At 32.8% G+C, this 13,813-nt stretch overlaps 1 protein-coding gene across 1 annotated transcript in view; it reads left to right on the top strand.

Moving 5' to 3' along the window:
• RSRC1 (arginine and serine rich coiled-coil 1) overlaps positions 1 to 13,813 on the top strand; it is a 414,718-nt gene that overhangs the window by 239,017 nt on the left and 161,888 nt on the right. The gene's annotated exons all lie outside the window — the stretch shown is intronic.

The raw sequence follows: 13,813 nt of genomic DNA, 5'->3' as shown, positions 1-13,813 counted from the left end.
ATTTTTTTATTGTTCAGTGATACAGTAATACTGTGACTTTGATTTTATATATAATTCTCAGATTCATGTAGATGTTAAATATTTCACCTTTTTAAAAAAGGTAAAAGATTAATATTATATTTTCTAAGTACTGATATTACTTTGAATCATAATGGGCTCTTCAAAATGTATGTAACATATTTAATTAAGTTGTCAAGACTAGGCATGAGGTAGGCTTAGAATGATATCACCAAAGTAGTACATATTTCTTAAAATTGCTTACTTTTTAAATATTGTAAAGAGTTTATAATTTCCAGTTGGAATATGAGAATTCTATTTTAACATTAAAAGTAATTTCAGATTACCAAATGATAGTAGTTGTATTTTTAGTATTTATTGATTGAGAAAATACATATGTGCATATTGTTTCAGGGATTTCTTACATTAACTCCTACCCAGAGAATCTACAGTCTAAAGATGGGGAACACTAGTGTACATGTTATACTAGCTTCATAAATCACTAATAGAAGTAACTTATAAAGGGATAAAAATTGATAAATATTTTGACTATGAGTCTCTATACCTCTCCATAGTACTTTAAAAGTCATTTAGGAATGCCTGGATGGCTGTCAGTTAAGGGTCCAACTTCAGCTCAGGTCATGATCTCAGTTTATGGCTTTGAGCCCCTCGTCAGGCTCTGTGTGGACAGCTCTGAGCCAGGAGCCTGCTTTGGACTCTGTGTCTCCCTCTCTGTCTGTACCCCTCTCCTGCTTGCGTGCTGTCTCTCAAAATTAAACATTAAATTTTTTAAGTCATTTATATTTTATGTATTAATCTTACTCATTTTATTCAATTATGTGGAAATTAGTTTCTACATAGTATTATAATTTTGCTTGCTATCTGGTTTTTCATATTTTGACTCCGATACACTGTAAGATTAAGCTAGTTAATATGATTCTCTATCATTTACATAATATACATTGATTCTTTAATTCTTTAGTAGTATTTTGCTTTGAAAAATTATTGCCAGTTCATAATTTGAATATGGACAATCTCTTGCTTTAAAGACAATATTTATGGTGCTTAGTTTAGAAAATATTTGTTTCCATTAATACGACTATAAAGAATTTCATTTCACAGTTTTATACATTTATCTTTATCTTTTAATATGATTTTATATTATATTTTTTATTATATTACATTTTAATATGATTTTATATTGTAATATAAAACAGATCTTAGGGTTGAAACTTCATAGCGTTTAACTTACGTATACTGGTCCCAGCTGTCAGCCCTAATATTTTAATTTAACTTTCTAAATTCTATTATGGATAAAGAGCTAGGTTGCAAGAATTTGAGAAACATTGAAAATACTATGACAATCTAAAAATTAGAAAACTTACATTAGCCTGGATAATAAGCAAAGGGCAGACCTTAGCTAGATATTCCATTCTTTTGTATTTAATAACATTGTCCCCAGCATTTCCCTCTCACCAATAACACTGTGATGCACATCCTGTTATGAATTGTGTTTTATATATTTTAGATAAGTTTCTTGGGATTGATTACTATATAAATGAGTTTATGAGATTAGAGGGTATTGATATTTAAATTGGCTTTTTATGCATTTTTGCTAAATTGTTTTATAAAAGGACTGTGCTGCTTTATATTTCCACTGATTAAGTAAACATTTTAACCAGACTTTGCCTTTTGATGCCTATTCCATGAATATATTGCTTTATAATATGACGTAACATATCATACCCTTTTGAGAATCCTCTAGTATTGCTTTTAATGAGAACTTGTGGCCTTGGAAAAGGGAAGTATATAGATGGATAGGAGAGAGGCATATAACCAAATCTAGAATTTACTGACAAAGTTCTAGATCTTCTTCAGTGAAGAATTTAAGGTGTCCATTGTATTCTTTAAAACAAGCAAATTAAATAAAGGAAGGGGAAATAAGACCAACTTGAGCTCAGCCTTCAAGTCTTGCGGTTAAAATCTAGTCTAGTCCTAAGTGTGAGGTACCCAGAGAGAAGGGCTGGTAGCACCCATTTTGTCACATTGAAGTTTATGTGGGTTCTCAGGGGAAACATCCTTGACTTGGGGAGCCGTAAAATCGAGTATAAGAAAAGACACAAGGCTGTATGTTAGATTCTTGAGACAGGATTTATTTCAGCTTTAAAATTACTATAATTTGGTAGATAAGGTTTGTATATAAAGAAATCGTGCTACTACTCAGTCCTCTAGTCTAACTGTGGTCCCAGAAGAAAGTTTTATATGTAAAAATTGCATTGTTACTGATTTATGAGTGAATGTTAATAATCCTATTCCTTTGGAACTAAAATATATTTAGAATATTTGGCAACACTTATTAGCGGTATGGTTTTGAAAGACATATGTATGAATAAAAATAACATTTAAGCAAGATGTAATTGTAAGGTGTGATGCATGCTTGGTTTCTACCAAACATGAATTTGAAGTCACAGATTTTGTTGTATTTGTTATGACCATATTTTTATACATTGACCTATATACTTGTACTTTGTTATGCTAAATCTTCAGATTTAGATAGAATCTTTATTCATGTTTATTACTAAATTGAAATTGAAACCAACTTTAATGTCTCTTGTTTAACCTTTAAATCAGAGGTAATGTGAAGTTAAGGTTATCTAAGATTGCTTTTTTGTCATTTTCAAATGGCAGTAGGACACAGAAGATTACAGAATTGTATAAATTTGTAAGACTGAATTCTTAAGTTATCACCTCAGCTAATGACTTACCCTATGATAATGAGTCAATCCTATTAACCCTTTGCACCATGCTTTCTTTCTTTCCTTTTTAAAAATGCTTTTACCATTCTCTCATTTATTAAGATACAAAACTTTGAAATTTTTACCTTTGACTTCTTACTAAGCAATCATTCACCTAGAATGAATGATCTTATTGTGAAACTTTTTTATTTATCCCTTTATAGTCTTTCCCATTGCATCTCCTTAATCTAGATGTCAAACATTTCAGCCAGAGGTAATCCCTAACTTCCTAATAATTTCTTGCTTCAGTTCTCTTCTCCAGAGATGGTAATGAATAGTGGAAGAGTTCTAAGCCTACTTATACCACTTACCTTGAGCAGTCTGACTTTGAGCAGTTTCCCACCTCTAAGCACTTCAAAACGAATCTCAAAATTTCCACATGAGTTTTGTGACCATTCTAGCACATAATGTTTCTCTTTCTTGAATTCTTTCTGTCCTTGTTTGTGCATACTATTTATGCTGATATTTAATCACATATGGGTGACACTGATATTTAATTATTTCATAAGTGTTGAACTTATTTTCCTAACGACATAATGAACATGATGAAGGCCAGGAAACAGATCTAAAACTTGTTAAGTCTTTTCCAACAGTTTTAACGGCACCTATAGTGAGTGGTACTATGCCAAATAAGATTTCCAGCTATTAATCTTTGCTGAACAAGTCATTGTGAAGAAACAAATGATCTGGAAATAACTGAACATTAAACCATTTAATACTACTATGCTCATTTTTTTAAAAAATATTTTTATTTATTTCTAGGAGAGAGAGAGAGAGAGAGAGAGAGAGAGACAGCATGAGCAGGGGAGGGTCAGAGAGAGAGGGAGACACAGACTCTGAAGCAGGCTCCAGGCTCTGAGCTGGCAGTCAGCACAGAGCCCGACGCGGGGCTCGAACCCTCGAACCGCGAGATCATGACCTAAGCGAAAGTCGGACGCTTAACCAACTAAGCCACCCAGGCGCCCCACTACTATGCTCATTTTAACCACTTTGATGAATTTAAAATAAATGCACAAAAAGTTATCTGGCTTCTAAAGTATAAGAGGGTGGTCAATAATCTGACTTTTTAATCTTAAACTTTAAGATAGTGAATGACAGAAAAGATAATGAAACATGATTATCACACAGAAGAAGGAAGATAAAACTTGTCTCTTTTGCTCTCACTGTTGTTTGACATGTTAGTGTACAAACAATATTTGGGCTTCTGCAAAAACACAGTATCATCTTATGCCATATGTGTTTGTAGGTCTGAAGAAGAATTTAAAGGAGAGATTTTTTTTCCCCCAAAACATAAATATTTTTCATCAATATGAAACGATGACACTTCTTACAACATGGTTTTAAGACACATTGTTCTCGGGGCACCTGGCTCAGTCACTTAAGAGTCTGACTTCGGCTCAGGTCATGATCTTACGGCTTGTGGGTTCGAGCCCCGCGTCCGGCTCTGTACTGACAGCTCAGAGCCTGGAGCCTGCTTCAGATTCTGTATCTCCCTCTCTCTGACTTTCCCCTGCTCACGCTGTCTCTCTCTCTCTCTCTCAGAAATAAATAAAACATTAAAAAATTTTTTAAAAAGACACATTATTCTCTAAAATCTTTTTAATATTTTACTTTTAATTAGAGTTATTGACACAGGCAGGCTTTAAAATTATATCTGTAACGTTATAAGAAAAAATGGAAATTTCCTTTAGTGCATGAATTATAAATCACCTCTATAATAAAATCTCTGTGTAATATTTCATTTTTGGAATAATGTTTACAACCCATTTTGATTTGCTTTCTATTTTTTAAAGCACTTTCATAAATCATTTGACTCACATCACAGCATGGAGAGCTAATTAACTCCATTTTACTAATATCCACAAAGCATAAATGATCTGTAAAAGACTATGTAGCTAGTGAATGACAGAACCAGAACTCAGATCTAGTGATTTCTGACTCTTGAGCTATTTCTATCTGTAGTTTAAATCCCTAAGTTAGGCTGGGCAGAAAGAAGAATAATAGAAATATTACCAAATACATATTTTGGTTTGTTAGGTACAGTGCTATAGTTACCTTATAATAAAATAATTTCTATCCTCATGCAAGCCTTTGATTCTGAAATGAGTTTTTTCTTTTTTTTTTTTTAATTTTTTTTTTAATGTTTTATTTTTTTCTGAGAGAGACAGCATGAACAGGGGAGGGTCAGAGAGAGAGATACAGAATCTGAAACAGGCTCCAGGCTCTGAGCTAGCTGTCAGCACAGAGCCCGACGTGGGGCTCGAACCCATGAACCGTGAGATCATGACCTGAGCCCAAGTCAGACGCTTAACCAACTGAGCCACCCAGGTGCCCAGAAATGCGTTCATAATAGCAAAATTAGTAATAATTTTGAGAAATCCAGGGTCGTGTTGTATGACCACCAGTGTTTCGGTCTTCAGCCCAACTAGGGACTTACAGTTTAGTTACGCTTGCTGGGATAGAAGCTGGCTAAGTATCGTGAAACACAGATGAGTTACATACACATGCACACTATATCCAGGCAAGGAGCTATCTTAGGAATAAGCCATAAGTGCCTCATTCCATCCGAGTTCTTGTGCTGCATGTTAAATTTGGATTTTATGCTATTAGTTACCCATTAAGTACCCAGAAGCCTGTTCCTGACCCTTTCTCTTCTTAGCCATGTTACCTTAGAACTCTCAGTGCTTTTCTAACGTCCAGTCTAACTGTAAATATTTGTAATTCTGAGATTGCATGATAATGTCCACCATTTCCAAGGGGTATAGACAACCATTCTGCTACCCTACTTAAAACCAACAGAGGTTTTGCTCTATAAGTTTCTGACCACTAATCTCTGGCTCTGAGAAATAGGCTGATATGTTGTGAGAAAAGTTTTCATGTTGGACAGATCTAAAAAAAAAACAGAGTAAGTGATAAAAAGTTAACTTCTATTTCATAAAATAGTTTTCAGACCTCTTTTTTCCCCATGTAGGCTTCTGCTCGATAGTATGTTTGCATCTAGATTCATACTTGGCCTTCCTAACTAACTTTGTGACTTTTGGTTGATCACTTCCCCTGTAGTCTCCTTTAGTGTTCTGACTTACAAAATGGAGATATTAATAGTACATAACTAATGGGTTTGTTGTGATAGAGTTTAAATTAGTTAACATCTGTAGAACACTTCAAACAGCACCTGGTACATAGTAAGTGTTCAGTAAATGTTAGCAAATGATATCAGAGGCAATATAGTATAGTATGGTGGTAAAGTTCTCAAGTCAGATGGCCTGGGTGCCATTCCCAGCTCCATTATTTACTCATAAATCCATGGGAGATTTGTTAACGCCTGATGAACTTCAATTCTTTCATTTATGAAATGGGAATAATATGTACCTTTAGAGTTTTTATGAGAACTAAATAAATTAATAAAGTGTTTAGAACAGCACCTAACATGTAACTGAGGGTTCTATAATCATTAGAGAGTAGGAGTAGGTTTTTTTAGCATCATCACAGTGATGATGTAATTAAGGAAGAGGCATTGAGCCAAACATTCTCCTCCTACCAGTGTATATAAACAGAAACAAATGAATAAAACTTTAAATAGTTTAATTGACTTGAGCATTGGTTGAACTTTTTTCATCAAATATGGTCTCTGCAAATTTCAGAAATTCTACAGAAAATTTAATAGCTTTTATGTAAAATCAAATTGATAATGTTAATTTAACTTGTAATGAACATGATTTTTTGTTTTGTGTTAATTCAAAAAGATATAAAGTAGTACTTCCTAAAGAGAATCATTAAGTAAATTGCATTTAAAAAGTGTAAGTTACTTGTTTTAGCATTGGTTACACATTTATATGTTTGACTATTATTTATCCTTAATAATATTTAGTAAGAAGAAAGCTATCAGCTAGAGTCTAACAATATCACAGCAACTTGCCATGTTTGAGCAGATGTTAAGCAGACAGTAGTTGAATGTTAATTTTGAGAGGGTGGTATGTTTAAGCCTAGCTGAAGTATGTTGCATGTGGGCTTTCTAGACTCGAGTACAATGCTGGATCTCTGGGGAGAATTTTAAAGCTAAACCTCTTTCTTTGGGGTCCTCTATATGGACTCTCTCAAGTCAGTATAAAGCAGATCATCCCTAGGCTAAAGCCCTTCAGCTTTTGTTATTGGGCTCTGTAGACCTGTAATTAGGCCTCCTGGCAGGCCATGCAGGCCAGTTAATGGTCATATGGAGTTTCTGTGAGGCAGACTGGCTTTGTATAAATCCCGGGTAGGAATACGTTTATGGGTCACTTCCTACCAGGACCATGCTTTGTCCTTATGCCCTGCGGGCTGACAGGGAGCAGGTTCCCTTGACCATGGACTGTTCAGTTTGCAACTCAGAATCTACTCCACTAATCCCCAGTGTAAACAGAGGATTTAGAAGGGCTTCTGTCACTTACAGTTGCCAATTCACTTGGGTGTCTGTGAATGCATTTTTCCCCAGACTTCATTATTGAAAGGCTGACAAGTGTATAAGATTTGGATGTTTGTTTATATATCAAGTGTGCAGTTTCTTTTTCAGTGGTTTTAGAATCATTGTCAATAATTTACCAAAAGCAGAATTATGTAATGAGGCTTTTTTATTAATCACCCTTTAATATTTCTTAATTTAAGCCACTAAAAAAAATTAGAACGATAGCAAACCTTTTCCTATAAGGGAAATTATAGGTCTTCTTTTTTTTATAAGAGTAAAATAACACTGTGTAAAGAAATTTACCAAAAAATGACTAATGCAGATTTCAGATAAGTCAAAGAAATAATGAATTCAAAACTCTTCTGTACTATACATTCTATATTAAATGAAAATTTCATTTTAGTGTAACCGAAAGATTTTGAAATGAGGAATATCAGATCAGTATATAAAATGCTTAATAAAAATGTGTTTCATGAAGTACTTAAAATTAATCAGAATGCCATTTATTGAGCATTTACTATGTGGTGAGCACTTTTATACATTTACACATGTCATTTTTTAATAATTAATTCATGTTTCCTAGCCAAAAAAAATATTTTAATTTTAAGAAAGTCATGATTGAGATTTCTTTTGTTTTTCCATTTTATTTCATCCTCTATTTCATTATGGTTTTTTCTTTGTTGCTCAGATTATATTAAGATTTGATTCTAAAATGTGTAAGTTATGAATACACTCTGCAAAGAACTGTCACCTATCTTCCTATGAGCCAATTTTTTTTAGGGGAAAAATCAAATGATGAATTCTTTCCCAGGTCTCATCTAGTAAATCAGTGCTCAGTATTTTGCATTTTGTGATGTAAAAATGGTTCATGACAGATGTGGCTGAAAAGACCACATACGTAGACTGTATGATTTTAGTCTGGTGGAACTAATAGGATCACTCATTACATTTTAGACCCTGGGGTTTCTTTTTTCTTTCATAATAATAAAAAAAAAACTGTTTAAATAGAGTAGCCCTTTTTGTGTGTGAGTACAGCATCTTCCCCTAAATTTACAAAGAGTTGATAGTAACAGATCAACAAATAATCCCCTCTCTTCCCAAAAGTTCTTTCATTAATGTTTATTTAATGTTAACTGTTATTTTTTGTCGTGTCATCCCATAAGAGTTAGGATTTTGTTCTATTTTTTAAAAGATTTCTTTGAATTTTATTTAGCAAAAGTGGAAAATACATTCCCTAGAGAATTTAAGACCGAAGAATTAAATTAAATTATATGGTAATACAAACAAGTTTTGCAGATGTTGAAGTATTTAATGGCAATAGAAAGATATGCAGAAAGAATTCTTGGTGTTCAGTTACAACTAGGAGAAGCATAGCATGAGCTATTTTTCTTTTTTAATGTACATAGTGTATTTACTGAAATATAAATATATTTATGATATATTTTGGAACTAAAAAAAATGGACACTCCTAAACAGTGTGAAAGATCTGAATCCTATTTTAGTTTTGACCAAAAGTTAAAGATATAATTGAATCAAAAGTTACATTGAAAAATATTCTGGATGCTATATATCAAAATGCTAATAATGGTTAATATCCCTGGGCAGTGGGATTTAAGATAATTAAAAACATTTTTTGGCTTGTTTTTATTTTCTGATTGTTCTGTAGATATGAAGAAAACCTATAGAAGTGTAGTAAAGGTGCAATTTAAACATGATAAAATTCCCCAATATTTAATATGAAATTCCATGAATTTTGACAAATGTATACAATTGTGTTAAGTATCACCAAAAATTTTTGATAAAGAACGTTTACATTACTCCCCAGAAAGGCCCCTTATACTCTTTGAAGTCCATTTTTTTCTCCCGATCTCTGACCTTAGCAACTGCGAATCTGATTTATGTCACATACTTTTGCTATTTTCAGAAAGCCATGTAAATGGAACCATACAGTATGTAGACTTTTGTGTCTGTGCTCTTGAACTTGGCATAGTGCTTTTCAGGTTTGCTCTCATTGCTGTATGAACATCAGTTCTTTTTATTGCTGTGTAGTATTTCATTGTATAGCTAGACCAGTTTGTTTATTGTCATTCAGCAGTTGGTAGACAGGTGGGTTGTTTCCAGCTTATGATTTTTCTGATTATAAATTGTATGAACATTTAAGTATAAGTCTATGTAAACATATTTTCATTTCTCTTGATTAGTAGTTAGGAATGGGATTTATTGGTTATGTAAGTAGTAAGTGTAGCGTTGGCTTTATAAGAAACTGCCAAATTTTTCCAAAGTGGCTGTCCCATTTTGTCTTTTGTTCTATATCCTTGACATCACTTGATGTTGGTTTTTCTATTTAATTTTAACCATTCTGTTCAATGTATTGTACTTCATTTGACTTTAATGTGCATTAAAGTGATGACTCATGAAGTTAAGCATCTTTTCATGAAATCATTTGTCATCTGTATAATTTTGTGAAGTATCTGCTCCTATCTGTTGCCTATCTGTTGCCCACTGTTTTAAAGGAATTATTTATATTATTGACTTGGAGAGTTATTTGAATATTTTGAATGGAAGTCAAATATATACTTTATATTTTCTCTTTATGCCTATGCCTTGCCTGTTTATTTTCTAAACAATGATTTTTTTAAAGAAATTAATGATGTGTGTATATATATATATATACATATATATGTAGTAAAATACAATTTTTAAGTTCTTTGAGTTTTGACATATGCAGACAGTTGCATAATAACACCTAGAATCAAGATGTGGAACAATTTTATCTTCACTCACAATTTTCCCATCTACTTAATGGTGAACCCCCTGGTTCCTGGTGAACTTCCAGCTCCTGGAAACCACTGATTTATTTTTTGTCCCTATAGTTTTGACTTTTCTAATATGTCATTTAAATGGGATCATATAATAAGTAGGTTTTGAGTCTGGCTTCTTTGACCTTGCCTGTTTTTGAGATTTATCTATGTTTTTGCTTATATTGGTAACTTACCTCCTTTTTATTACTGAGTAATACTCCATTGTGAGGGTTACTTAATTGAAGAGTATTTAGATTTTTTCTAGTTTTAAACAATTATGAATTAAATAATTGTCAAAAAGGATTTTGTATGGATATAAGTTTTTGTTACACTTGGGAAATACCTAGGACTCGGATTGCTGGGCAATATCATAATTTTATGTTTAACTTTATGAGAAACTGTCAACTGTTTTCCAAAGCGGCTGGACCATTTTGCATTCCTAAAGGTAATGTATGAGAAATTCAGTTGTTTCATGTCCTTGTCAGTACTTGATATTATTAGTTTTATTTTTTTCTTTTTTTTACACTTTGATCATTCAAAGGGGTGTGTAAAGGTGTCTCATTGTGGCTTTAATCTGAATATCCTTCATGATAAATGTTGTTGAACATCTCTTCATGTGCTTATTTGCCATTGCAGATCATTTTTCCCCATTTTTAAAAATTGAATTAGTCTTTATTTGCTGAGTTTTGAGAGTTTTGTATGTTTTGGATAAAAGTTGTTAATTAGATACATGATTTGTAAATATTTTTCACATTTTGTGGCACGTTTACATTCTCTTTACAGTCTCTTTTGTAGAGTAGAAGTTCCTTATGTGTTGAAGTCTAATATATCGGTTCTTTTCTTTATGTATTATGGTTTTAGTGTCATATCTAAGAAGTTTTTGCCCAAGCAGAAAACACAAAGATTTACTTCTATGTTTTCTTCCAGAATTTTCATAGTTTAGAATTTATATTTAGATCTGGCCCATTTTTAGTTAAATTTTGTATATGGTGTTAAGTATGGGTTGGGATTGTTTTCTTCCTATATGGATATCTAATTGTCCTAGTGATATTTATTGAAAAGATAGATTTCCTCCACTGAATTGTCTATGTAACTTTCTAATATATCAGTTGACCTCGTGTGACTAGGTCTATTCTCACTTCTCTATACTGTTCCATTGATCTTTATGTATATCTATCCTTTTGCCAGTGCCACACAGCCATAATTACTATTGCTCTATAGTAGTAAGTCTTGAAATCAGTTACTGAGTCCTCCAACTTTGTTCTTTTTCAGAATGCTTTGAATATTCTAGTTCTTTTCCCTTTATATATAAATTTTAGAAGCTATTTGTGATTCTGCCAAAAAGATAACAAGCATCCAACGGGGATTTTTATTACGGTTATGTGGACTTTATAGATTAGCATTGGAGAAAATGGATTCTTCCATCTATCAGCATGGTATAGCTCTCCATCTCCAGTTTTTCTTTAATTTCTTTCATCAGAGTTTTATAGTTTTCAACGTAAAAATCTAACATGTTTTGTTAGATTTATTCCTAAGCATTTTATGTTTTGTGGTGCCATTGTAAATATTAAGATTTGGGGGGTTAAATTTCAGTTTCTAGTTGTTCATTGATAGTGTACAGAAATATAGGTCTTTTTTTGAATATAAATTTGTATCCTGCAATTTGTTCAACTCAGAGATTACTTGTTTTTGTAAAATTCTTTGTTATTTTCTACATAGACAGCCATGTTGTCTATAAATGAAGAAGGTTTTCATTTTTCCTTTAAATATGAAGACCTTTTATTTCTTATTGTTGCCTTATAACCCCATTGCCCTAGCTAGAACCTCCAGACACAGTTTTCAATAGAAGTGGTTAAGAGTGGATATCCTTTGATTATTCCTGATCTTCGGGAGACGAGCATTCAGTCTTTCACCATTACGCAAGATGTTCACAAGATTTTTCATACATGCCCTTTTCACGTTGAAGAATGAATCTCCTATTCTTAGTGTCCTCTGAGTTTTTATCAGGAACGAATGTTTAATTTTGTCAGATGCTTTTTCTGCATCTATTGAGATGGTATGATGAATTTCATTGATATGCTGTATTTGGTTGGTCAGTTTCAAATGTTAAACCAATCTTATTTATATTTTTGCAATGTACTTCCTTTTATAGGTTATTGGATTTGATTTTCTAAAATTTTGTATATACTATAGCTTGTAGTCATAGCCATTATAAATGTTTCATTAGGAGCATTTGCATGTATGATTTCTTCTCTTAGGTGATAAACCCCTCTAGGAAAGGTCTGTCAACTTTATATTTCTGAAACAAGCACAATACCATAGTGTTAGGAGCCTTGTTTATTAACAGTTGGATGAATGAATGTCGTTAGTAGTGTGTATAAATGTGCATTTATATACCATTGTAGTTAAATCCTAAACTGGGGATTGAAAGTAGGCGTGTATTTCTTTTTCTTCCAGGAAATGCTGGTTATGTTGGTACATAATAATTTCTCCAATATTTTTAATAAGCACTGTTTTGCTCATTGTTGGACATTGTTGGAGGATGTATTTGAACATTCTATGGTTACCATTTCCATATCCTTAGCATTGGAAATACTGAAGCAATGTCCTTAGTTACACATGGATAATTACCATTTTATCCTTTGTGAATATGGGGGCAATAGTTTGGTTATCACAGTACTCAAGTGGATTGAGTACTTTACTCTTGGGTAGTGTAAATGAGTGGGGATACATATTGTCTGTACCCACAGTTGCAGCTCATCTCAGTTGCTCATATTTATATGTAATACAATTCAGAAATACTGTAAACCAGTGAGGTTGACTTTTATAGAACTACCGTTTAATTTAGAATTTATAACTGAATAGATTTACATAAGAATAGATGTAAGAGTGTGATAAAAGCAAATGGGAGGAGAGGAGAAAAAGCTTGGGATGTCCCTCTTTGTGTTTCCTCCCTCTCCATCCCCCATTCCTAAATCAGAGAGGAAAACTGACCTCCTGGACAGCTAAACGTCTACTCTTTAACCAAGTAAAATACACCTAACTTTCACCTGTAGCAAATTCCGATTTAGAAAAGATTAATCAGACTTTGATGAGAACTTTATACCATGCAGAATCTTTCAGGCTAGTTTTATCTACTTCTGTTTAATATGTTTCATTTATTCCGTTCATCTAAAGAAACTTTAATCAGATATTATCTGGATGAAAAACCATAGACATGTCTAATGTCAGAAATTGTTTTGGTTAGTGTGCTAATATGTTACATATGCTCATAAAAGATAATTCTGAATTAAAATTAGGGAATTTGTGGGGCACCTGGGTGGTTCAGTCAGTTGAACAACCAACTCTTGATTTTGGTTTAGGCCATGATCCCAGAATCATGGATTGAGCCCTGTGTCAGGGCTTGCTCTGGGTGCAGAGCCTGCTTGGAATTTCCTCTCTCCCTCTCTCTCTGCCCCTACCCCATTTGCACATGCTCTCTCAAAATAATAAACTTAAAAAAAAATAAAATTATAGAATTTGAATTTAATGTTAATACTTTTTAAATTAAACACTTTGTAAGTAGTGGTTTGTAAAGTACATTCTGAAAGGAATATGTGAAACCCTATAAGTCCCTCATAATTCTTCATGTGACAGTAAAAGCTCCAAAAAAAGGTATACTTTTTATTGGCTCAAAGTTATTCTATGTGAGGTAATTAACTCCTTCTGTTGTAACTCTCTTAAGTAATACTTGAAATGGTCATCAATTCTCAGTTTTGCATAGTGATTCTGAAAATTTGACA

Source organism: Crocuta crocuta, unplaced genomic scaffold, assembly GCF_008692635.1.
Source record: "Crocuta crocuta isolate KB4526 unplaced genomic scaffold, BGI_CrCroc_1.0 scaffold426, whole genome shotgun sequence".
Lineage (NCBI taxonomy): Eukaryota > Metazoa > Chordata > Mammalia > Carnivora > Hyaenidae > Crocuta > Crocuta crocuta.
The sequence above is the reverse complement of the archived record's forward strand: the minus strand, read 5'-3'. Positions and strand labels throughout refer to the sequence as shown.